This window comes from Chelonoidis abingdonii, chromosome 11 (assembly GCF_003597395.2).
Source record: "Chelonoidis abingdonii isolate Lonesome George chromosome 11, CheloAbing_2.0, whole genome shotgun sequence".
NCBI lineage: Eukaryota > Metazoa > Chordata > Testudines > Testudinidae > Chelonoidis > Chelonoidis abingdonii.
The window spans coordinates 5001871-5024864 of NC_133779.1; the positions used below are offsets into that span (position 1 = coordinate 5001871).

General features: G+C 46.2%; 1 protein-coding gene across 2 annotated transcripts in view; it reads left to right on the plus strand.

Annotated features, from left to right (window-relative positions):
- Nucleotides 1-22994, plus strand: part of LOC116835268 (phospholipase A2 inhibitor and Ly6/PLAUR domain-containing protein-like) — a 42029-nt gene that overhangs the window by 12112 nt on the left and 6923 nt on the right. The window contains exon 1 of one of the 2 annotated variants that reach the window (XM_075070451.1): nucleotides 19652-19722. The exons of the other annotated variant lie outside the window; for it this stretch is intronic. The gene's annotated coding sequence lies outside the window, so the exon portion shown is untranslated. Of the gene's footprint in view, nucleotides 1-19651; nucleotides 19723-22994 lie in introns of those variants that run through there. 2 annotated transcript variants of the gene reach the window in all.

Below are 22994 nucleotides of genomic sequence, written 5' to 3' on the forward strand. Positions count from 1 at the left end.
TTCTTTCTTTGTTTTCTTCTTATTTATGTGGCTATAGAACCTTTTACTATTGGTTTTAATTCCCTTTGCAAGGTCCAACTCTACATGGCTTTTTGCCTTCCTCACTTTATCCCTACATGTTGTTTAGGAAAGACAGAAATAAAGGCAAAGGTGGTGGAGTAGCATTATATATCAATGATGAGGTTAACTGTTAAGAAATAAGAAGTGATGGAATGGACAAGACAGAGTCTGTCTGGACAAAAATCACACTGGGAAAGAAAGATACTAGAGCCTCCCCTGAGATAGTGCTTGGGGATTGTAATCACATCGGTATAGTTTTTTGGTACATTTCATGATGTTGACAAGTCCCACAAAGGATTCAGTGTTTATTAGCAGCCAGAATCCAAGGGACAGAAAAAAATATAAACAGGAGTAGCAGCACCTCTGCTCCTGACTCATTATGTTTCTCTTTACAGAACATCTTGCCCTGTCCCCATCCAATGCTTTCTATTTCTGTCTGTCTCTCTGTTTGAATGCTGCTTAACAGGGATGTCCCACCAGACCACACCACCCAACTAAGCTGGGGAAGGTTGCTGAGAAACAGACTAGCTGAAAGACAGGGCTAGGTGAATGAAAGTCATACAGGGTGGAGTGAGATTCTTGTGGATAAGCCAATGATAGTGGGACTGGATACAAAAGAGGGGTGCTATTTGAGCTGGAGACCAAACATCACTGGTTACTGATAGCCGGAAATGGAAGTGCTGAGAATCAAAGACCACTTTTGATAATGTGGGCCCCACCGAGGGAGGCAGTGTGGTCTAGTGGCTAGTGCAGTGGGGTGGGACTCTGTAGAACTGGCTTCTATTCCCAGCTTTGCCCCTGGCCTACTGAGTGCCCTTGGGCAAGTCACTTTGCAGCTCCGTCGCTTAGTTTCCTCACGTCTAAAATGGGGATAATGAGACTGATCTTCCATCATAAAGTGCTTTGGGATCCATGGATTATTAAGAGCTAGAGATTGTTATGATGAATGAATGAGATGTCTGTCTGCATATTTTATGGTCTATATTAGCATGTGAGTCCAAGTTAGAGTGGACTGGATCAGTTAGAAGCTGAGAAGCATCCATAGGAACACAGGACTGGAAGGGACCTCAGGGCAACCCTGTCATCCAGACAACCCTGCAAAAGATTAGTCTAGCTATTAGCTAATGATAACAAGATGCCATAAAAGAACCAAGAAATGTTAGATTAGGACCGTTCAAAATGTTTGCAATAACTCTTGTCACCCTCAGGACTTGAGGTTTCTGCAGTTAATTGTGAATTCTCCAAAACAGGCCAATTTTATTTTTTTTAAAAACCTGTAAAATGTCTCAGTTTTTCTGACTCATCAACAGGACTAATTTCAAAAGAAACAAATCTCATTTCAGAGAAAAAAACAAAAACAAAAAAACCCCTCAAAGTGTTCCAAATTCAGTTTGGACAGAGATCAGTTTTTACACTGAAAGGTATGAGATTTCCATGTCAAATCAGCCATTGTGCAAGAATTTGTGAAATTTCTGGCCCCGGAACAAAACTGGGAAAACTAATTATGAGGAAGTGGGGAGGAGGGGAATATTTTTCAAAATTGTTGTATTTTTGCACATCATTGGTAATAAGACACTAGCAGGGAATTGCTATCGTGAAAAATACTGATAGCTATCAAAGAGAGAAGCTCTTATCAGCATTTTCCTGAAACAGACTTTCCCCAAATAGGAACAGTCTGTGACATCTGGTGCCTATAGACTTTCTTTAAAATCCTATTCATAGGTAAGTCATCAAGCAAGACTGGGGGTGATAGACATGAATTGAAGTTTGTTGGGTAAAAAGCCTCAAGCAGAAGGATTTGTTCCCTGTAGTTGACCCAGTAGATACTATTATTATTTATTTATTGATTAATCAGGAGGAGGTGGATGAAATATTTTTAGAAGAAATAACAGAAGTGTCCAAAGCACAGGACCTGGTGGTAATAGGGGACTTTAACTACCAATATATCTGTTGGAAAAACAACACAGCAGGACACAAGATGTGTTGGGGACAAAAGATGGTTACTCACCTTTGTAACTGTTGTTCTTCGAGATGTGTTGCTCATATCCATTCCAATTAGGTGTGCACACGCCGCGTGCATGATCGTCAGAAGATTTTTACCTTAGCAACATTCAGTGGGTTGGCTGAGGCGTCCCCTGAAGTGGCACCCTTATGGTGCTGGATATATGCCCCTGCTGACCCAGCACCCCCTCAGTTCCTTCTTGCCAGTGTGACAGACCCAAACCGGTGGGGTACAGGAGTCTGGTTACTCCAACAGTGGGGAAGGAGGGTGGGTTTGGAATGGATATTGTGACATAGTTCCTCCTCTACCTTGGTGGGTCCTGCGCTTCTTGGCAGATTTGCTCAGCTCAGTGATCTTCCCCACAGTCTGGGTCAAATCCTTTGTTCTTGATCAGAGTTGGAGGTTTGGGGGAACCCAGGCCCGCCTCTACTCCGGGTTCCAGCCCAGGGCCCTGTGGATTGCAGCTGTTCTATAGTACTCCTGTTAACAGGTGCTGACAGCTACAAATCCCTGGGCTACTTCCCCATGGCCTCTCAAACACCTCTTTATCTCACCACAGGATCTTTCTCTGAGTCTCATAACGGTTGTACTACTTAGTCTCCAGCAGCCAACTTTCTTACTCTCGGCTCCTTGTGCCTCTTGCTCCCAGCTCCTCACACGCACTTCTCTCCTTTGGCTCCTTTCTGCCTGAACTGAGTGAGTCCTTTTTAACCCACGTGCCTGAAGCCTGCTTGATTGGCTGCAGGTGTTCTAATTAAAGTAGCTATTTCCACTGCCTTCTAGAAAGATCTTAATTGGTCCCAGGTGCCTTGATTAACCTGGAGCAACTGCCATTTGGTTACCATGGTACTAGGGATTTGTTTAACCTGGGGCTAACATACCTGTTTCTCAGTACTTTACTGTAGCCATCTGGCCTTGCCCAATCACAATATGAGCAACACATCTTGAAGAACAACAGTTACAAAAGTGAGTAACCATCTTTTCTTCGAGTGCTTGCTCATATTGATTCCAATTAGGTGACTCCCAGGCCATACCTAGGTGGTGGGGTCAGAGTGAGATGTCGCGGAGTGAAGGACTGCTGAACCAAATGCCGCATCATCCCTGGACTGCTGCACTATGGCATAGTGGGAAGCGAAGGTGAGCACAGATGACCAAGTCACTGCCCTACAGATCTCCTGTATGGGCACATGGGCCAGAAAGGCAGCGGATGAAGCTTGAGCCCGAGTAGAATGGGCAGCGAGGCCGGTAGTTGGGATGTGAGCCAAGTCATAGCACGCACGAATGCCTGACGTAATCCAAGATGAGATTCACTGTGAGTAGGCTGGGAGGCCCTTCATCCAGTCTGCCACTGCTACAAACAGTTGGGATGTTTTTCTAAAAGGTTTTGTTCGCTCAATGTAAAAGGCGAGAGCCCTAAGAACATCTAGAGATTGCAGCTGTTGCTCTCACTGCGAAGCTTGTGGCTTCAGAAAGAAGACCGGGAGGAAGATGTCTTGGTTGACATGGAAGGCAGACATCATCTTAGGGAGCATGGTGGCATGTGGTTGCAGCTGTACCTTATCCTTATGGAACACTATATACTGTGGGTCCACTGTGGGGGCCCGAAGTTCTGACAAGCACCTCATCGATGTAATAGCGATGAGGAAAGCTGTTTTCCAGGAAAGGGTCAGAAGCGAGCAAGTGGCCATCGGTTCAAAGGGGGCACCCATGAGCCTACATAGGACCAGATTGAGGTCCCACATAGAGGCCGGATGACAAACTTGCGGGTACAGACGTTCCAAACCCTTGAGAAACCTGCTGATCATACGATTGGAGAAGACTGAGTGCCAATTCTTGCCAGGGTGGAAACCACTGCTAGGTGTACCCTGATGGATGAGACGGCTAGGCCTTGCTGTTTCAGGGACCAGAGGTACTCTAGGATGGTAGGCACTGGCACCTCCAGAGGGACAGCATCATTCTGGGCACACCAGCAGGAGAAGTACTTCCATTTGGCCACGTATGTGGATCTCGTGGAGGGCTTTCTCATACCCAAGAGTACTTGCTGCACTGACCTGGAGCAACGCAGCTCAGACTGAGTTAACCATGGAGCATCCATGCTGTGAGATGGAGGGACTGTAGGTCTGGATGGCGGAGCCTGCCGTGTTCCTGAGTGATCAGATCCGGCCACAATGGTAGAGGAATTGGTTTGGTCACCAACAGATCAAGGAGTATGGTGTACCAGTGCTGCCTGGGCCACACTGAGTGATCAAGATTAAGCGGGTCTTGTCCCTGTGTAACTTGAAAAGGACTTTGTGGACAAATGGGAATGGAGGACAGGCATAGAGCAGGTGGTCTTTCCATGTTATCAGGAAGGCGTCCGACAGGGAGCCAGGGCAGCATCCCTGGAGAGAGCAGAACACCTGGCACTTCCGATTCTCGCGAGAGGCAAAGAGGTCTATGTGGGGAAACCCCCACTTCCGGAAAACAGAGTGGATAACGTCCGGGTGAATTGACCATTCGTGAGCTAATCAGGACCTGCTGAGGCGATCTGCCAAGATGTTCTGGACTCTTGGGAGAAACAACGCCACCAAGTCGATTGAGTGGACTATGCAAAATTCCCAGAGATGCATGGCCTCCTGACAGAGGAGGGACGACCGCACTCCACCTTGCTTGTTGATGTAAAACATGGCCGTTGTGTTGTCTGTGAAGACTGTGACACAATGGCCTTGAAGGTGTTCGCGGAATACCTGACGCGAGGTGTACTGCTCTCAGTTCCCTTATGTTGATGTGTAGGGTTATTTCTTGTGCAGACCAAAGACCTTGTGTGCAAAGTCCCACAAGGTGAGCGCCCCAGCCCAGAGATGACGTCTACGTGGTCAGGGCTGGAGAGAGCTGTGGGGCATGTAATGGCATCCCCCCGCAAACCAAGGTGGGGTTTAGCCACCAACCCAGAGAGGCTAAGACTTCCGTCGGCACAGTGAGAATTGTGTCCAAGCTGTCTCGGACTGTACGGTACACTGATGAGAGCCAGATCTGAAGTGGACGGGGGCGTAGTCTGGCATGTCTGGTCACGAAAGTGCACGAGGCCATGTGGCCCAGAAGTGTGAGGCACGTGCGTGCTGTCAAGGTCGGGAAGTTTTGGAGGCCATGAATGATGGTCATCATGGACTGGAAGCGGGCCTGCGGTAAGCACGTCCTGGCAAGATTTGAGTCTAGGATTGCCCCAATGAAGTCTATTCTCTGTGTAGGTTCCAGAGTGGACTATTCAGTGATGAGCAGCAGGCCAAGTTGCTTGAACAAGCTCATGATGAAACGAACATGAGACCGCACCTGCAGCTCGGAGGAACCTTGAATGAGACAGTCGTCGAGGTACGGAAACACTTGTATCCGATGTCGGTGGAGCGAGGCTGCTACGCCAGCCATACATTCTGTGAAACTCTTGGTGCTGTGGACAGGCTGAAGGGAAGGACAGTAAATTGGAAATGCTGCTGGTTGACCACAAAGCGAAGGAATCGCCTGTGAGGCAGGTAAATCGCTATGTGGAAGTACATGTCTTTCATGTTGAGGGTGGCGTACTAGTCTCCAGGATCCAGGGAAGGGATAAAGGTCCCCAGGGAAATCATGCGGAACTTCAACTTTACCATGAATTTGTTGAGTCCGTGCAGGTCCAGGATGGGCCGTAGACCCCCCTTTGCCTTGGGGATTAGAAAGTAATGGGAATAAACCCCCCTACCCCTCAAATCCTTCAGGACCTCTTCTACCGCTCCGATAGCCAGGAGTGCCTGTATCTCCTGTAAGAGGAGTTGCTCGTTAGAGAGGTCCCTGAAGAGGGACAGGGAGGGAGGTGGGAAGTAGAGGGCGAAACAAACTAACGATGGTATCCAGTTTCCACCGTGCATAGGACCCAGCGATCTGACATTATGTGAGACCATGCAGGGAGGAAATAGGAGAGGCAGTTAAAGAAAGGTGGGAAAGGATCCTGCAAGGATACCGGTGCTCCATCCTCAAGCACCTTCAAAAGTTTTGTTTGGGCCCCGTTGATGGTTTTGGAGGGTCCTGATTCTGGCCTGATTGAGGTCCAGATTGTCTCCTCCTATTACCAAGGCCACGCATTCTAGTGAAGTCTTGCCATGGTCGAGATTTAGGGTAGGTGTGCTGCAGCTGGGGCCAGAAGGGTCTGTGTTGCGTCACTGGGGTATGCATGCCCAGTGATTGTCCTTCAAACTCTGAAGCCTGGGGTCAGTTTTATCAGATAATAGCCCCTGGCCATCAAAGGGCAGGTCTTGAATGGTTTGCTGCAGTTCTGGTGCAAGACAGGACACTTGTAGCCATGAGATGCGGCACGTAGCCAGCCAGAGGCTAGAGTTCTAGCTGCTGAGTCCGCCGCATCTAAAGATGCCTGCAGGGATGTCCTCGCCACTTTCTTGCCCTCTTCGAGCAAGGCCTCAAACTCCTCTCTGGACTCCTAGGGGACCAACTCTTTGAACTTCCCCATCGAGGTCCAGGTATTATAGTTAAACGGCTCAGGAAGGCCTGCTGGTTGCGCCCGAATAAATTCAACCACCTAGCGTCCTTGGACTTAGGGGCGGGCGCTTGCTAGCCATGTCTGTCCCTCTCGTTCACCGAGAGCACCACGAGAGAGCAAGGGTGGGGGTGAACATACAGATATTCATATCCCTTGGAGGGCACTATGTATTTCCTCTCCATCCCTCTGGCTGTGGGAGGAATAGATGCTGGGAACTGCCAGATTGTATCGGCATTAGCCTGGATAGTCCTAATGAAAGGTAGGGCTACACGTATGGGGGCACTGGCCGATAAAATGTCCACCACCAGATCCTCCAATTTCTTCACCTTCTCCACCTGCAGGTTCATCTTCTGTGCCACCCTGCGCAGGAGATCCTGGTGTGCATGAAGATCCATAGATGGTGGGCCAGAGGAGGGCATGCCTGCCACTGCCTCGTCAGGTGAGGAGGAAGAGGATACCCCCAGGACCAGCAGATTCTGGGAAAGGTCAAGCTGGCGAGGGTCCTGCTGCCCTAGGTCCACTGCGCTGGTGGCACGGGCCTGATCTGGTGGCAGGGCAGTCGCCTCTGAGTCTACTGGGACAAGGCGGCTCACAGTGCCCTCAGGCATCCAATGTTCCGAATGAGCGGATTGAGACATGCCTGAGGGGACACCTTGGGCTTCGTGGTATGCCCAAGGAGTCCAGAAGGACCATTGTGGGGGTCCCTAATCAGGATCGTGTCCTTCATATTGTCCCTGTCTAGCACCATCAGCGTCATGGCCATGGGTGTGGTAGCCACTCCCCGCTTGGGACAACGATGAGTTCGGTTGTGAAGGCCAAGGAGGGGCCAAATGCCCATGTGGCATTACACTGTCCCGTTCTGATAGTTCATGCCTGGGAGCTAGAGACTGGTGCTGGGATCTTCGGCGGTACCGTGATCAGGATCGGGACCAATGGTCATAATGGTGCCGGGAGGCCGATCTAGATCTCAACGAGGATCTACGGTCTGGGCAGTGTCGGGATTGGCTGCGAGGCGACCAGTGCCAAGACTGGTGCCGGGAGCCGGATTGGTACCGATCGTACTGGGAGGGAGATCTGCGTGAGGTGGAGCGGCGCCACGAGTACGACCACTGCCAAGATGGGGATCAGAGCCGGGACTGCGAGTGGTGCTGGGTCCAGGACCATCAATGGGATCGGGACCATGACGTGGACTGGGACTGAGATTGGTGCCGAGCTGTCCTACTCTGTGAGGAGGGTTGCATAAAGGCAGGTTTCCCTATGGATTGAACAGTCCGCACCGGCAGTCCAGGCTCTATCTGTGCAATCAGGTCTCAAGTGGTGGAGAAGGTCTCTGGGGTGAGCAGCAGGCCAAGCTCAATCACAGTGTGCACTGGGAAGCTTGTGTGCACCGGACTCAACGGCCCTTGCGGCGCCGGAATCGATGGTGCCGAAATCAGCAGTGCCAGAGTTGGAGCCTTAGTGGGACGGTCCAGTCCAGGTTGTTGCTCCAGTGGGGCCACAGGTGGTGTCTGCAACTGTATAGAAGCAGCAGGTGATTTATGCTGCTTCTTGGGCCACGGAGACAGTGAACAATGTTGAGACTGTACCGGTGCCAGAGATGTCCGGCGCCGACAGTCTTTGCTGGTGCTAGGTCTTTCCGGTGCCAGAGGTGCGCTTCGGACCAATGGCATCTGGTCTGCATGTGGTACCAAAGGCTCCGGGCTAAGTGCCGCTAATTGGAATCAATAAGAGCAAGCACTCGAAGAACTTTTAGTTTCAGAAGATGGAGGAAGTAACATGGGGGATGTCTATTTTAGATTTGATTCTTTCTACTAGGAAGTAACTGGTTGAGAATCTGATGGTGGAAGGTAATGGGTGAAAGTGACCACAAAACTGTAGATTTCATCATGATTCTAAGGAAAGAAAGAAGTGAAAGCAGCAGAATAAAGACAGTGGACCTCAGCAAAGCAGACTTTAACAAACTCTGAGCACTGGTAGGTATGGTCCCATGGGAAGGGTATCTAAGGGATAAATAAGTTCAGGAGAGTTGGCAGTTTCTACAAGAGACAAATATTAAAAGCACAGCAGCAAAGTACCCCGCTGGGGAGGAAAAGATAGGAAGAATACTAAGAGACAAATATGGCAGCTCTTTACTGACCTGAAAATCAAAAAGGAATTGTAGAAAAACTAAAACAAAGACAAATTGCTAAGCAGGAGTGTGACATGCACTCCAGATGCTTCATAAAATTATGTTTATAATTGTGAATATGATGTAACTGGAATATGCTTATGCAAAAGGTCTCTTGTAAGGTATCATTACAAAGCTTATGATCTACTGAGTGTGTTCATCCTATTTGTATGTTGTGGTGGGCCTGGCACCACATCGCCCCTTTATGGCAGGGAGGGATGGGGTGTCGCAACCTCGTCACTCCCAAGTTCACGCGCTCGCCTCTCTGTGAGTGGCCTGATGCGGCCTAATGGTCTGTCTCTATGCAATCGCCCCTCGGTTGGGGTAGAGGTCCTTAACAGCTAGTGTCCATGTAGCTCGCGCCAAGAGTGAGGGCTGTGTGGCCCAGCTGCCATAGTCCATATAAATCCCCCCTTGCAGGTGGGGTAATGCAGCCTAGCAACCACAGTCCATGTAAATCACCCCAAGTGTCAGGGCAGTGTGGAGTCCATATACTTCCCATATGTGTGGGCATGTGGGGTGATAGGGGGACCCAGGCCCACCTTCTCCACTGGGTCCTGACCCAGAGCCCTGATAGCAGCAAGTTCCCCTTGCAACTAGCCCGGCAGGAATCCACCTGCAACACACCGGGCATCTGTGCAGCTCTAATGCCGTTTGCCTCTAAAATTCCCCTGGGTCGCTTCCTATCATAAACGCCTGGTTCTCCGCTTCGCAGAGGGGTCCTTCGGTCTGTTCCCCTCCTGTGACATACTCCTTCTGGGTCTCAGGGTGCATCCCGGCTTGGATGGCCTCTGGATCCTGGAGCACAGGCTGTCCCTCCACGGGAGCTGGTGGCATGCCTCCTTCCCCTCCAGCAGTCCGCCCAGACTGAGCAGCTCTGCAGGCTTTTATTCCTGTTCTCCAGTTGGAGCATGCTCAGCAGAGTTTCTGGGGCGTGGCTTCCTCTGCTAGGAACGAAGGGTTAACCCCTGTGGTACTGGTGCGGGGCCACTCTGCCCCGTCAAATATGTATATATCATTCTTGTATCTAAAACTAGAAATATGAAGTATTACTCTGAAGTCCTATTGTAATTATGCAAAGTGTGGGCTATTAATGGTGGCTTGGAATCTTGATGGCTTCCATTAACTAGGACAATTTGTTGTGAATGGCTCTGTTCACTTGCAAAACTTCCTGGGTACCTGCCAGCCAGCCTTGGAAGAATGGAGACTAGCGGTCTCACAGGACATGTGACCATGTCACATGATATTGGAATCCATCTTAAACCTGGTGCTTTTCCATTTAGAAGGAGGTGTGGGAACCCGGAGAGAGACAAAGGATTCCTGTCTTATGCCAAAGCTATAAAATGAGGTGAAACAGAACAAAGGTGCCCAGTCATGTGGAATCCCCTGCTTTTCACCTAAGATGCCTGCTGGAACTAATAAGATCTGTACCAGGAGAAAGGATTGGGCCCAGACTAGGAAGGAGTCTAGTCTGTGAAAGAAGTTTATTGGAACATCTCTAAGGGTGAGATTTATCTGTATTCAGTTTCTTAATGTATTGGGCTTAGACTTGCGTGTTTTATTTGATTTTGCTTGGTAACTTATTTTGTTCTGTCTGTTATTACTTGAAACCACTTAAATCCTACTTTTTATACTTAATAAAATCACTTTTGTTATTAATTAACCCAGAGTAAGTGATTAATAGCTGGGGGAGCAAACAGTGTGAATATTTCTTCATCAATGTTATAGAGGGTGGACAATTTATGAATTTATGCAGGGTAAAACAGATTTATTTGGAGTTTGGATCCCATTGGGAACTGGGTGTCTGGGTACTGGAGACAGGAATACTTGCTAAACTGTTTTCAGTTAAGTCTGCAGCGTTGGGGACATGGTTCAGACCCTGGGTCTGTGTTGCAGCAGGTTAGTCTGTCTGGCTCAACAAGGCAGAGTTCTGCAGTTCCAGGCTGGCAGGGAAAATGGGCTCAGAGGTAGTCTCAGCACATCAGGTGACAGTCCCAAGGGGGTCTCTGTGACCAAACCTGTCACAATAAGTACAACAGAACAGCACAAGCATGCAGATCAAAGCCAGCTCGAGTAATTCTACACAAGTATCAGTCACACTTAGTGCTCGTATGCAGCCTTGCTTCACTCCATTTGAGATTTCAATTCATGAGAAAAGTCACCAGTGGAGAGCACTTGCACTGTCATTCGGTTTCAGGATCAGTAACTGGTTAAACGATGGGAAACAGGGTAGGAATAAATGGTCAGTTCTCACAGTGGGGAGAGGTAAATTGTGGGATCCCCCAGGGATCTATACTGGGAACAGTGCTGTTCAACATATTAATAAATGATCTGGAAAAAGGGATAAATAGTGAGATGGGAAAGTTTGCAGGGGATACAAAATTACTCAAGATAGTTAAGTCTAAAGCAGACTGTAAAGACTTACAAAGAGATCTCACAAAATGGAGTGACTAGGCAACAAAATGGCACATGAAATTCAGTGTTGATAAATGCAAAGTAATGTGCACTGGAAAACATAATTCCAACTATACATACAAAATGATGAGGTCTAAATTAGCTGTTACCACTCAAGAAAGAGATCTTGGAGTCATTGTGGAGAGTTCTCTGAAAATATCTGCTCAATGTGCAGTGACAGTCAAAATGTTGGGAAAGGGATAGATAATAAGACAGAAAATATCATATTGCCTCTATATAAATCCATGGTACGGCCACACCTTGAATACTGTGTGCAGATGTGGTCACCCCATATCAAAAAAAGATATATTGGAATTGGAAAAGGTTCAGAAAAGGGCAACAAAAATGATTAGGGGTATAGAACAGCTTCCGTATGAGGAGAGATTAATAAGACTGGGACTTTTCATCTTGAAAAAGAGGCAACTAAGGGGGAATATGATAGAGGTCTATAAAATCATGAGTGGTATAGAGAAAGTAAATAAGGAAGTGTTGTTTACTCCTTCTCATAATACAAGAACAAGGGGTCACCAAATGAAATTAATAGGTGACAGGTTTAAAACAAACACAAAAAAGTATTTTTTCATGCAACACACTGTCAGCCTCTGGAACGCCTTGCCAGAGGGTGTTGGGAAGACCAATACTATAAAGGGGTTCAAAAGGGAGCTAGATAGATTCATGGAAGATAAGTCCATCAATGGCTATTAGCCAGGATGGGCAGGAATGGTGTCCCCAGCCTCTGTTTGCCAGAAGCTGGGTTTGGGTGACAGGACATGGATCACTTGATGATAACCTGTCTGTTCATTCCATTTGGGGCATCTGGCATTGGTCACTGTCAGTAGACAGGATACTGGGCTTGACGGACCTTTGGTCTGACCCAGTATGGCCATTCTTATGTTCTTATGTTTAGAGGAAAAAAGGAAAGAAGAAGAAGAAAAAGAGAAGAAAGAGTGTTTGGTTAGGTTTAGTAAGGAGAGATGATTTTAAAGGCTTAGTTTGGCATGTTATTAAAGAATAAGAAAAATTAAATAAATTTAAAACGTTTTTTAAATATAAAGTTAGGTTAAAAAAGGGAATTTTATAAAGCAGAGACTGTTTAGTAAGCACATGGTAAAAACATAAAGGCAGGTTAAGAAAGAAACATTTAAAATATTAAATATAAGGGTAGGTTAAAAAAAGAGCGTTTAAAAACATAAAATAAAAGAGAAACATATAAAGATAGATTAAAAGAGAGACCAGGGCAAGAAAAGGGAAAAGAAAGCCCCTTTGCAAAGGGGAAAGATAGACAGCATGTGGTTGAGTCAGAGAGAGAGAGAGAGAGCGAGAGAGAGCTTACTCTCGCTGCTGCTCCTGGGTAAAGAGAGTGCTTCCAAGACTCACAACCCCTCAGGATAGTTGTCACCACCTTTGGGTGGGACCAATCAGATGCTGTTCTACAGCTGTGTCATAGAATACATTTTCCTGAACCAATCCTATAGTCCCAAAATTTTTAAACAAGAGCCATCTCCCTCCCTTCTTTACACCCCCTTTAACTGCCTTATTCCTATCTAAAAAACAGACTTGTAGCATCTTTCCCGCCACGCAGTACTTTTACATAAGTGTTTTAATAAAGGTTAAAACCATAAGTCCTTAGTAACAAAAAATTTTAAAAAGTTTTCCACTATATTTTAGACTAACATTGGTCATTTTTTAGTAAGAACAATTTGAAGCAGCATGCTTTTTCGGCAAAACCACTGTTAGGAAAAATAGCATGTGAGTCAATGGATCAGAGATAAGAAGGCTGCTGCTTTTTCTGCTTTTTAACGAAAGCAAGTAAAAGTTATATTAAGTTTTGTCAAGGAATAAAGCTCTGCTTTCTAATCACTTGAAAAGACAAACCTATATGAAAAAACTGTCCTTTATTTAGCACTTTTGCATGTGTTTTAATAAAAAATGGGCATGCAGAAACACCCCAGGGTTAAACCCACAAACACTAACAAAAAATTTATAAAAGCCTTTCCCTCTGCTTTTAGTGAGGACAATTTGAAGCTGCAGGAAAACAGCCTCTGTGAGCCAGTGGATCAGAGAGAAGAAGATTGCTTCTTCCCCAACTTTTTAACAAATAGAGGTGAAAGTTAGATTAAGTCTTGTACAGGAATAAACACTTTAAAAGACAAACCTATATGAAAACACATCCCTTCATTTGGCACTTTTGCACGTGTTTCAATAAAAAGCTAGCATATAGAAACATCCCAGGGTTAAAAACACAGAGAATCTCTTTATACAAGTAATTTATAATGATAAAATAGATTCCCTCCCATGTTTTAGACTAATCTTGGTCATTTTTCAGTAAGGACAATTTGAAGCAGTGTGCTTTTGCAGCAAAGCCCCTGTTAGCAAAAACAGCATCTGTGAGTCAGTGGATCAGAGTTAAGAAGATAAGAGACAAGATAAGAAGGCTGCTTCTTCCCCTGCTTTTTAACAAATACTGCTGAAAGGTATATTCAATTTTATAAAGGAATAAGCGCTTGAGAAGACAAGCCTATATGAAGACACATCTCTTTATTTAAAACATTTTTACAGGTGTTTTTCGATAAAACAGAGCATGCAGAAACATCCCAGCTTTAAAACCACAGGTCCTCAGTAACAGCCAGTTTATATTCCCCTTATTCTGTAGTTCAGTGGATCAGAGAGAAGTTTATTTTCCTCCACACTTTTTAACAAATTTAACAAAAGTTATAATAAGCTTTCAGTTTCTTAGGACTTTTAGATTTAAGTATGAATTTTTCTGTTACATTATCAGAATGTCTTTGTTTTTAAATGTTTGCAACCCATGTGCTGAGACACACAGGTACACACTCCTGTGTTCGTTTTGGGTCCATAGATTTTATTAAAATAATACATCACAGGCTGGAGCCTTGGCTTTCTCTATATTTTAAAAACAGATATGACTAATTAGGCTAGTCAGTGATCCATGCACTATAGTCTTTACCAGGGCCAGTGCTTTCATTTAGGCGGCCTAGGCAATAGCCTAGGGCGCCAGGATTATTGGTGGGCAGCGTTTTGCCGGAGAGGGTGGCAGGCGGCTCTGGTGAAGCTGCCGCAGTCGTGGCTGCGGACGGTCGGCTGCTCGCGCAGCTCCGGTGGACCTCCCGCAGGGACTACTGTGGCAGCTCCACCGGAGTCGGGGGAGTAGCCAACCGTCCGCAACCACGACTGCAGCAGCTCCACCGGAGCTGCGGGACTAGCGTGCGGGGCGGCGAAATTGCCATGCACCTAGGGCGCTAAAACCCCTAGCGCCGGTCCTGGTCTTTACTTAAATTTTTATACTTCTCTTTGATCCACTGGATTACAGAATAAGGGGAATATAAACTGGCTATTACTAAGGATCTGCAGTTTTAAACCTGGGGTGTTTCTGCATGCTCTATTTTATTGAAACATACCTGTAAAAATGTTCAATACAGGGCTCTGTCTTCATATAGACTTGTCTTTTTGAGTGTTTATTCCTTTACAAAACTTAAACTAACTTTCACCTGTGTTTATTGAAAAGTGGGGGAAGAAGCAATCTTCTTCTCTCTGATCCACTGGCTCACAGAGGCTGGTTTTCCTGCAGCTTCAAATTGTCCTTACTAAAAGCAGAGGGAAAAGCTTTTAAAACTTTAGTAGTAAGGGTTTGTGGGTTTAACCGTGGGGTGTTTCTGCATGCTCATTTATTATTAAAACATATGCAAATGTGCTAAATAAAGGGCTGTTTCTTCATATAGACTTGTCTTTTCAAGTGATTGGAAAGCAGAGCTTTATTCCTTTACAAAACTTAATAGTACTTTTATTTGCTTTCATTAAAAAATGGGGGAAGAAGCAGCCTTCTTATCTCTGATCCACTGACTCAAAGACGCTGTTTTTGCTAACAAGGGCTTTGCTGCAGCTTCAAATTGTCCTCACTAAAAATTGACCAATGTTAGTCTAAAACATAGGGGAAAACTTTTAAAAATTGTTTGTTACTAAGGCCACGTCTACACTACGGGATAATATCGAATTAGCTAAAATCGGTTTTATAAAACTGATATTATAAATTCGATTTCATGCGGCCACACTAGGCACAGTAATTCGGCGTTGTGCCCATGGTCCGAGGCTAATGTCAATTTCTGAAGCGTTGCATTGTGGGTAGCTCTTCCGTAGCTATCCATAGTTCCTGCAGTCTCCCCACCCCTTGGAATTCTGGTTGAATCATTATTGTCGCAGTGGTTCTGGGTAAATGTCATCAAGTCATTCCTTCCTCCAGGAAAACATCAGCTGACAATCCTTTCACGTCATTTTTTCCCTGGATTGCCCTGGCAGATGCCATAGCACGGCAACCATGGAGCCCGTTCAGCTTTTTTTTTTTTCCGGCACCGTATGTGTACTGGATGCTGCGGAGAGAGAGGTGATACTCCAGCGCTACACAGCAGCATTCACTTGCTTTTGCAATGATAGCAGAGATGGTTACCGGTCGTTCTGTACCGTCTACTGCCGGAGAAAACTGGCAATGAGATGACGGTTATCTCTCCCCCTCTGTACTGTCCGCGCTATCATGAGTGCCCCTGGCTGAAATCGGCTGGGGGCGCAACGCAAAAGCAAAAATTGGGATTGACTCACTTGGGACTGAGGTCAATCCCTCCCTTATGGTTTCTAAAAAATAGAGTCAGTCCTGCCTAGAATAAGGGCAAGTGTATTAGAGGACCAGTGTATCAGAGCACAGCTGCTCCATGTCAATATTCACAGGGGGCCCCCTGCAACAACTCCACCCATTGCTTCCTCCTCCCCCAACCTTCCTGGCTACCGTGGGCAGTGTCCCCCCCATTTGTGTCATGAAAGTTATAAAGAAATGCAGGAATAAGAAACAGAGACTTGTTTAGTGAGATAAAATGAGGGGGAGGCAGCTCCCGGGGCTATGACAGTCCAGGCAGTACGGAATCTTTTCTTTACATAGGAAAGGAGAGAGGTGATGAAGCTCACCCCTAGTTGCTATGATGAAGACAGTTACCAGCCGTTCTGTACCATCTACTGGGAGTCATCCCATTTTTACCCAGGCGCCCCGGCCAGTCTCAACCTGAGGCCAGCCAGGAGCACTCACAGGCTTGATGGCGACGACGATATCAGTCATATTGTACCGTCTACCACCGGGGAGGGGAGAGGAGTGGATACTGCTCTTCACTGCTGCAGCATCGCGTCTACCAGCAGCATTTAGTACACATAATGTGACACTGAAAGAAGTCAAGAAATGATTTCTTTCCCTTTTCTTTCACGTGGTGTGTGTGTGGGTGGGGAACTGAGGAGCTATTCCCTGAACCACGCCAGACACTGTGTTTTGAACCTACAGACATTGGAGCTCAGCCAAGAATGCAAATACTTTTCAGAGACTGCTGTGGACTGTGGGATAGCTGGAGTCCTCAGTACTCCCTCCATCCATGAGCGTCCATTTGAGTCTCTGGCTTCCCGTTACGCTTGTCACGCAGCGCTGTGTATCCTGGAGATTTTTTTTCAAAACGCTTTGGCATTTTTGTGTTCTGTAACGGAGCTCTGATACAACAGATTTGTCTCCCATACAGTGATCAGATCTAGTATCTCACCCGTACGGTCCCATGCTGGAGCTCTTTTTGGATTGAGACTGCATCGCCACACCCATGCTGATCAGAGCTCCACGCTGGGCAAACAGGAAATGTAATTCAAAAGTTCGCGGAGCTTTTCCTGTTACGCTGCCCGCTGCATCCAAGTTCAGATTGCTCGTCCAGAGTGGTCAGTTGCACTGTGGGATACCGCCCGGAGGCCAATAACGTCGATTTCCGTCCACACTAACCATAATCCGATATGTTAATATAGAATTTAGCGCTACTCCTCTCGTCGGGGTGGAGTACAGAAATCAATTTAAAGAGCCCTTTATATCGATATAAAGGGCATTGTAGTGTAGACAGGTACAGTGTTAAATCGATTTAACGCTTTTTAAATCGATTTAAACGCGTAGTGTAGACCAGGCCTAAGGGCTTATGGTTTTAACCTTTATTAAAGCACCTATGTAAAAGTGCTAGAGGTGGGAGAGATGCTTGAGGTCTGGTTTTTTAGATAAGAATAAGGCAGATAAAGGAGTGGGATGAGAAGGAAATGGCTCTTGTTTAAAAATTTTGGGACTATAGGATTGGTTCAGGAAAAAGTATTCTATCACACATCTGTAGAAAAGCATCTGATTGGTCCGATCCAAAGGTAGTCATAACTAGCCTGAGGAGTTGTGAGTCTTGGAAGCACTCTCTTTACCCAGGAGCAGCCACAAGGGGTAAGCTCCTTCTCTCCCTGAATCAATAGGGTGACCAGATGTCCTGATTTTATAGAGACAGTCCCGATTTTTGGGGCTTTTTCTTATATAGGCACCTATTACCTCCCACCCCCATCCTGATTTTTCACACTTGCTATCTGGTCATCCTATTAATCAACCATGTGCTGTCTATCTTTGCCCTTTGCAAAGGGGCTTTCTTTTCCCCTTTCTTGCCCTGTTCTCTCTTATCCTATCTTTATATGTTTCTCTTTTATTTAATTCTTTTTAAACGCTCTTTTCTTAACCTATCCTTATATTTCATATTTTAAATGTTTCTTTCTTAACCTGCCTTTATATTTTTACCATGTGCTTACTACACAGTCTCTGCTTTATACAGTTCCCTTTTTTTTTGCCGTGTTTTTTTTAACCTCATGTTATATTTAATCAACTTTTTTAATTTATTTAATTTCTTTTTATTCTTTAATAACATGCCAAACTAGGCCTTTAAAATCGTCTCTCCTTACTAAACCTAACTAAAAATCTCTTTTCTTTAATAACTTTTCTTTCCTTTTCTCCTCTAAATCTTACCAAATCTTTCTTTTTTTTAATCTTTAAACTCTCTCGCTCTATTCTTTCAACCTTTTTCTCTAAACCAGTGGTTCCCAAACTTGTTCCGCCGCTTGTGCAGGGAAAGCCCCTTGTGGGCCAGGCCACTTTGTTTACCTGCCTGCTCCCAGTGCCCATGGTTCGCTGCTCCAGACCAATGGGAGCAGTTGGAAGTGGTGCAGGCCAAGGGACATACTGGCTGCCCCTTCCAGCAGCTCCCATTGGCCTGGAGCAGTGAACCGCAGCCACTGGGAGCTGCAAACAGCAAAACCTGCAGATGCGGCAGGTAAACAAACTGGCCCGGCCCGCCAGGGATTTTCCCTGCACAAGCAGTGGAACAAGTTTGGGAACCACTGCTCTAAACAATCAACCAAATGTATCAAAGCACAAGCATGCAACATTCCCCTTATTCAAACATGAAAAATAATTAAAAAATAAATTCAAAATGGCAGACACTGCCAAACCTCGATATCAATGGAAACAGGAACAGAGGGCAGGACATAAGCATTAAAGGAGGCATAGACACCTGTCAAAAATACATGGTGATGAATGCTATCAAGGTTATACTACTATCAAGCTCCCCTTCTCTGAACCTTAGTCTCAATTCCCTGTCTGGAGCTGGGAACACAACGTTGAGGTTAGTCAGCTTTGCTTTCCTTATGATTCTGACAGGGTCAATTGCCCCAGAACTATTTTATTCTGGGATTCTGTTCTTCCATAGGTTGACAGCTGTTTGACAATGGATCTTTCAACTAGAATCAGTTTTCTGGCCAAAGCAGAAAACAAAAAATAGTCATGGCCTGTTTGGGCCTTTTATGTTTGCTTGTTATTCCTTGCTTTGTTATCTTTCCAATTCCCCCCATTTCACAGTGAAATGGAGGGTTGAAAAAGAGGAGGGGAAATAAAAAACAAAAAATGTCAAACTCAAACATTTCCAGGATTTTTTTGTGAAAATGAAATTAAAAGTAAGAAATGGAATGCAAATGGCTTCAAATTTTTCATGAAAAAATTCCCCTTTAAACGAAGAGTTGCCACTCATTAAATATTATTACTTTTGGGATGGCAGCAGCCCTACCATAGTTAAGGTTCCATCAGACTCTTTGTTACAATCTGATTTTAAGTGTTGAGCAATCTACATATATTATCCAATTATCCTAAAAATGGGTATGACAGTAAAGCAATTGTTCTCAACCTGCAGCCCACGAGTCGCATGCAGCCCAATTAGCAGCCAGCTGCAGTGCGGCCCAGCTCAGCTGTGTGCTAATGGCTGCGAGCTCTAGACTGCTGCATGACCCTGCATAGCAGCTTGGGGTCCAGGGCCCCAGCTGAGTCTGAGATCTTGGTTGGGTCCTGGGTTGGGGTCCTGGATGCTCCCCAGCCCCACAATGTTGGGGTCAGGGTCCCCATGGGGTTCGGGGTCAGGGTCTCCTCCCTGTCCCTACCCCATGAAAGCATCTAACATCATTGGAGAGCTTCTGCTGCTTGTGGCTTTGTAACAGCACAACAGGAAACTGTGCAAACTGCACTCGAGTGGAGAGTGGGGGCGCATCTGGCTACACTTATAAATAAAAGACAGCCTGGTAGACTCTGTGGCTTATCAACTCAGGACCAGGAGATGTGTCTGCTGTGAGGACTGGTTCCTAATACTGGTATTACTTTGGCTATAGGTGAGTGCTATTCCAGCTTTACTTTACTATGAAAGCCCTCCATTAAAATGGTTGGTCCACCACAGTGTGTCTTACAGACCTTTATAGCAGTGGTTCTCAACCAGGGATTCAAGGCCTCGTGGGGGTAGAGGGGGCACCAAGCAGGGCCAGCATTAAACTTACAAGGGCCCAGAATAGAAAGCTGAAGCCCTGCTGCATGAGGTTGAAACCTAGGCCCTGAGCCATGACATCTGAGGCTGAAGCCAAAATCTGAGCAATGTAGCTTTGTGGGGGTTCTTCTGGCATGAGGCCCCAGGCAATTGCCCTGCTTGCTACCCCCTAATGCTGGCCCAGGCTTTTACACGCAGAAAACCAGTTATTGTGACACAGGTGGGCCGTGGAGTTTTTATAGCATGTTGGGGGGCGGGGATTGAGAGAAAAAGAATGAGAACCCCTGCTTTAGAGGGAGAACTCTGAGGGGATTGTACAGCTGGTAGAATTGACATTTAGCTATTAGCTAATGCTTTAGTTGGAGATTCTGTCTCAGTTAAAGAGCATGAGGCAGCACTTAGTGAGGTGGGGGTTTGTACATTCTTGTCTGACATAGCTGGGTTTATGGGGGAAAGATATTGCCCTGTGGAGTGAGAGTCTTATAGAATCCAAGGAATGGATATTTTATATGCTGCTCCCAATGCCTAGACCACTTTGAGTACAGGCTATAGATTTCTGTATCACCTGCAACTGAGAGGACCGGTCAGCTATTAACCCAAATGCTGGAATGCTGCTAGCTGTGCAGATTACTCCAGACAGTTTGTTTACTAACAGGGTTCTCAGACATTTTAAAAGACTCAGATGCTGCCATTCTCCTCCAACTCTGAAGAGTTCAGGTGACACATGCAGGGCTGGCTTTAGGCCTATTCCACCAATTCCCCCGAATCGGGCCCCGCGCCTAAGAAGGCCCTGCACCCAGTGAGAATCCCTTCCCTGGCTAGAGGTGCCTTTTTAATTTTTACTCACTTGGCTGTGCTCCGGCTCTTCGGCAGCACTTCAGAGGCGGGTCCTTTGCTCGCTCTGGATCTTAGTGCTGCCGAAGACCTGGAGCGAGTGAAGGACCCGCCGCAGAAGTGCGCTGAAGACTTGGAGCACTGCCCAGTGAGTATAAGCCCCATGTGTTTTTTTACATGTATGTGTTTTGTTTTTTTTTAGTCATCTCTGCTGGGGCCCTGTCGAAACTGTTCGAATTGGGCCCCACACTTCCTAAAGCTGGCCCTGGACACACGCTTGCATATTATGATTACAGACTGAGAAATCATCATCAAAGGGGAAAGTGTTTTGATGTATGTACTAAAGTATACGAAATGTTAGATTGAAACCTTATATTTGAATGTATATGAGAGGAACAAGGTGTGAAGAAAGTCTGTATTAGGTACACAAATTGTATGCAGGATATGTATAGCAGTATTAGTCCCAGGATACTAGAGACCTCTGACCTGAGGAAGAGCTCTGTGTAGCTCAAAAGCATGTCAAATCTGTTCAGTAAAAGAACCATCTTGTCTCTGTAAGGAACACCAGTGCATTTACTGCCTAACAGTTTTTGTTGAAGTTACTGATAGTGTTCCAAATGCTATTTACAATATTTTCTTGAGCATTAAATCTTTGTTTTACTGAGCGCTTGTCTTCATATACAGCGCTACGGTATGGTAGCACTTTAGTGAAGATGCTACTGCACCATTAATCCACCTCCCTGAAAGGCAGTACACACAGGTGCCAACTTTCAGCTTTCCCCAGGTGTGCTCTACGACCACTCCACCCCAATGTCCCACCCCCAATCCCGCTCCCACTCCAATCCTTCCCCAAAGCCACATCCCACCTCTTCCTGCCTCCAGTCCACCCCCTCCCTGAGAGCACTCTGCCCTCGCTCTGCCTCTTGCCCCTGCCCCAGCACCTCCCGCCCGCTACTGTACAATTGATCAGCGATGGGCAGAAGGTGCTGAGGGGAAGAAGGAGCTGATCGGTGGGGACTGCTGAACAGCTGATCAGTGGGTGGCTGCTGAGCACCCACTAATTTTTTCCTTGGGTGTTCCAGCCCCAGAGCACCCACGGAGTCGGTGCCTATAGGCAGTAGCCATGTCAACAGCAGAAGCTCTCCCACTGACAAAGCGCTGTCCACACAGGGGGTTAGGTCACTATAACTACGTCACCCCACAACCCTGAGCCACACAGTTATACTGATATAGGTCTGTAGTGTAGACCTGACCTAAGAAACTGTGTGGTACTCTTTGTGGTTGACTGGGAACTAACACCACCTATTTATCAGGGTTTTACATATAGCCCTAAAGTTGAACTCTATGTAAATGGTTTCACAAAAGACAGAACTCTGGCCTGTGCTTCAGCAAAGGCTATGCAGAGGTGCTGGAAGATGGTGAGTGTAATAATTATAGATAATATTGCCCCAGCACACATTTACCCCATCACACATGCCCGGTGCATGGCCCAGTACATGGTCCTGAGATCAGGGCAAGGGGGCAAGAGCTGAGAATGAGCATTCACTCTCTCTTCTCAAACAGGCACCCTATGAAAATAAAAGGCAACAAGTATAAAGGTGGCAGATGAAAAAAACCTTCGGGTTCTTTACACAATCCGTCATTAACCTGTGCAGTTCCCTGCCACAGGAAATGCTAATAGTTCCTGGGCACCTTCAACCTGCTGTTTAATGACTAGGGCTCTACCAAATTCACTGCCATGAAAAATGCGTCATGGACCATGACATCTGGTCTCCCTCTGTGACATCTGGTCTTTCGTGTGCTTTTACCCTATATTATACAGATTTCATGGGGGAGACCAGTGTTGCCCAAATTAGGTGTCCTGATCCAAAATGGAGATGCAGCGGGGTCGCCCAGCTCTGAAGGCAGCACCCCACCAGCAGCACTGCAAAATTAAGGGTGACAATACCATACCTTGCCCCCCTTACTTCTGCACTGATGCTAGTGATGGCTCTGCCTTCAGAACTAGGCTCCCAGCCAGCAGTCACTGCTCTCCAGCTGCCCAGCTCTGGCAACACTCCCAATGCCAGCAGCAGTGCAGAAATAAGGGTAGCAGTACCAGAACCCCCCAAAAAATAACCTCGTGAGCACTCCACAACTCCTTTTCTGGTCAGGATCCCTACAATTACATCACCATGAAATTTCAGATTTAAATAGATGAAATAATGAAATGTACCATTTTAAAAATCCTATGACCATGAAATTGACCAAAATGGACTGTGAATTTCATAGAGCCCTATTAATGACACT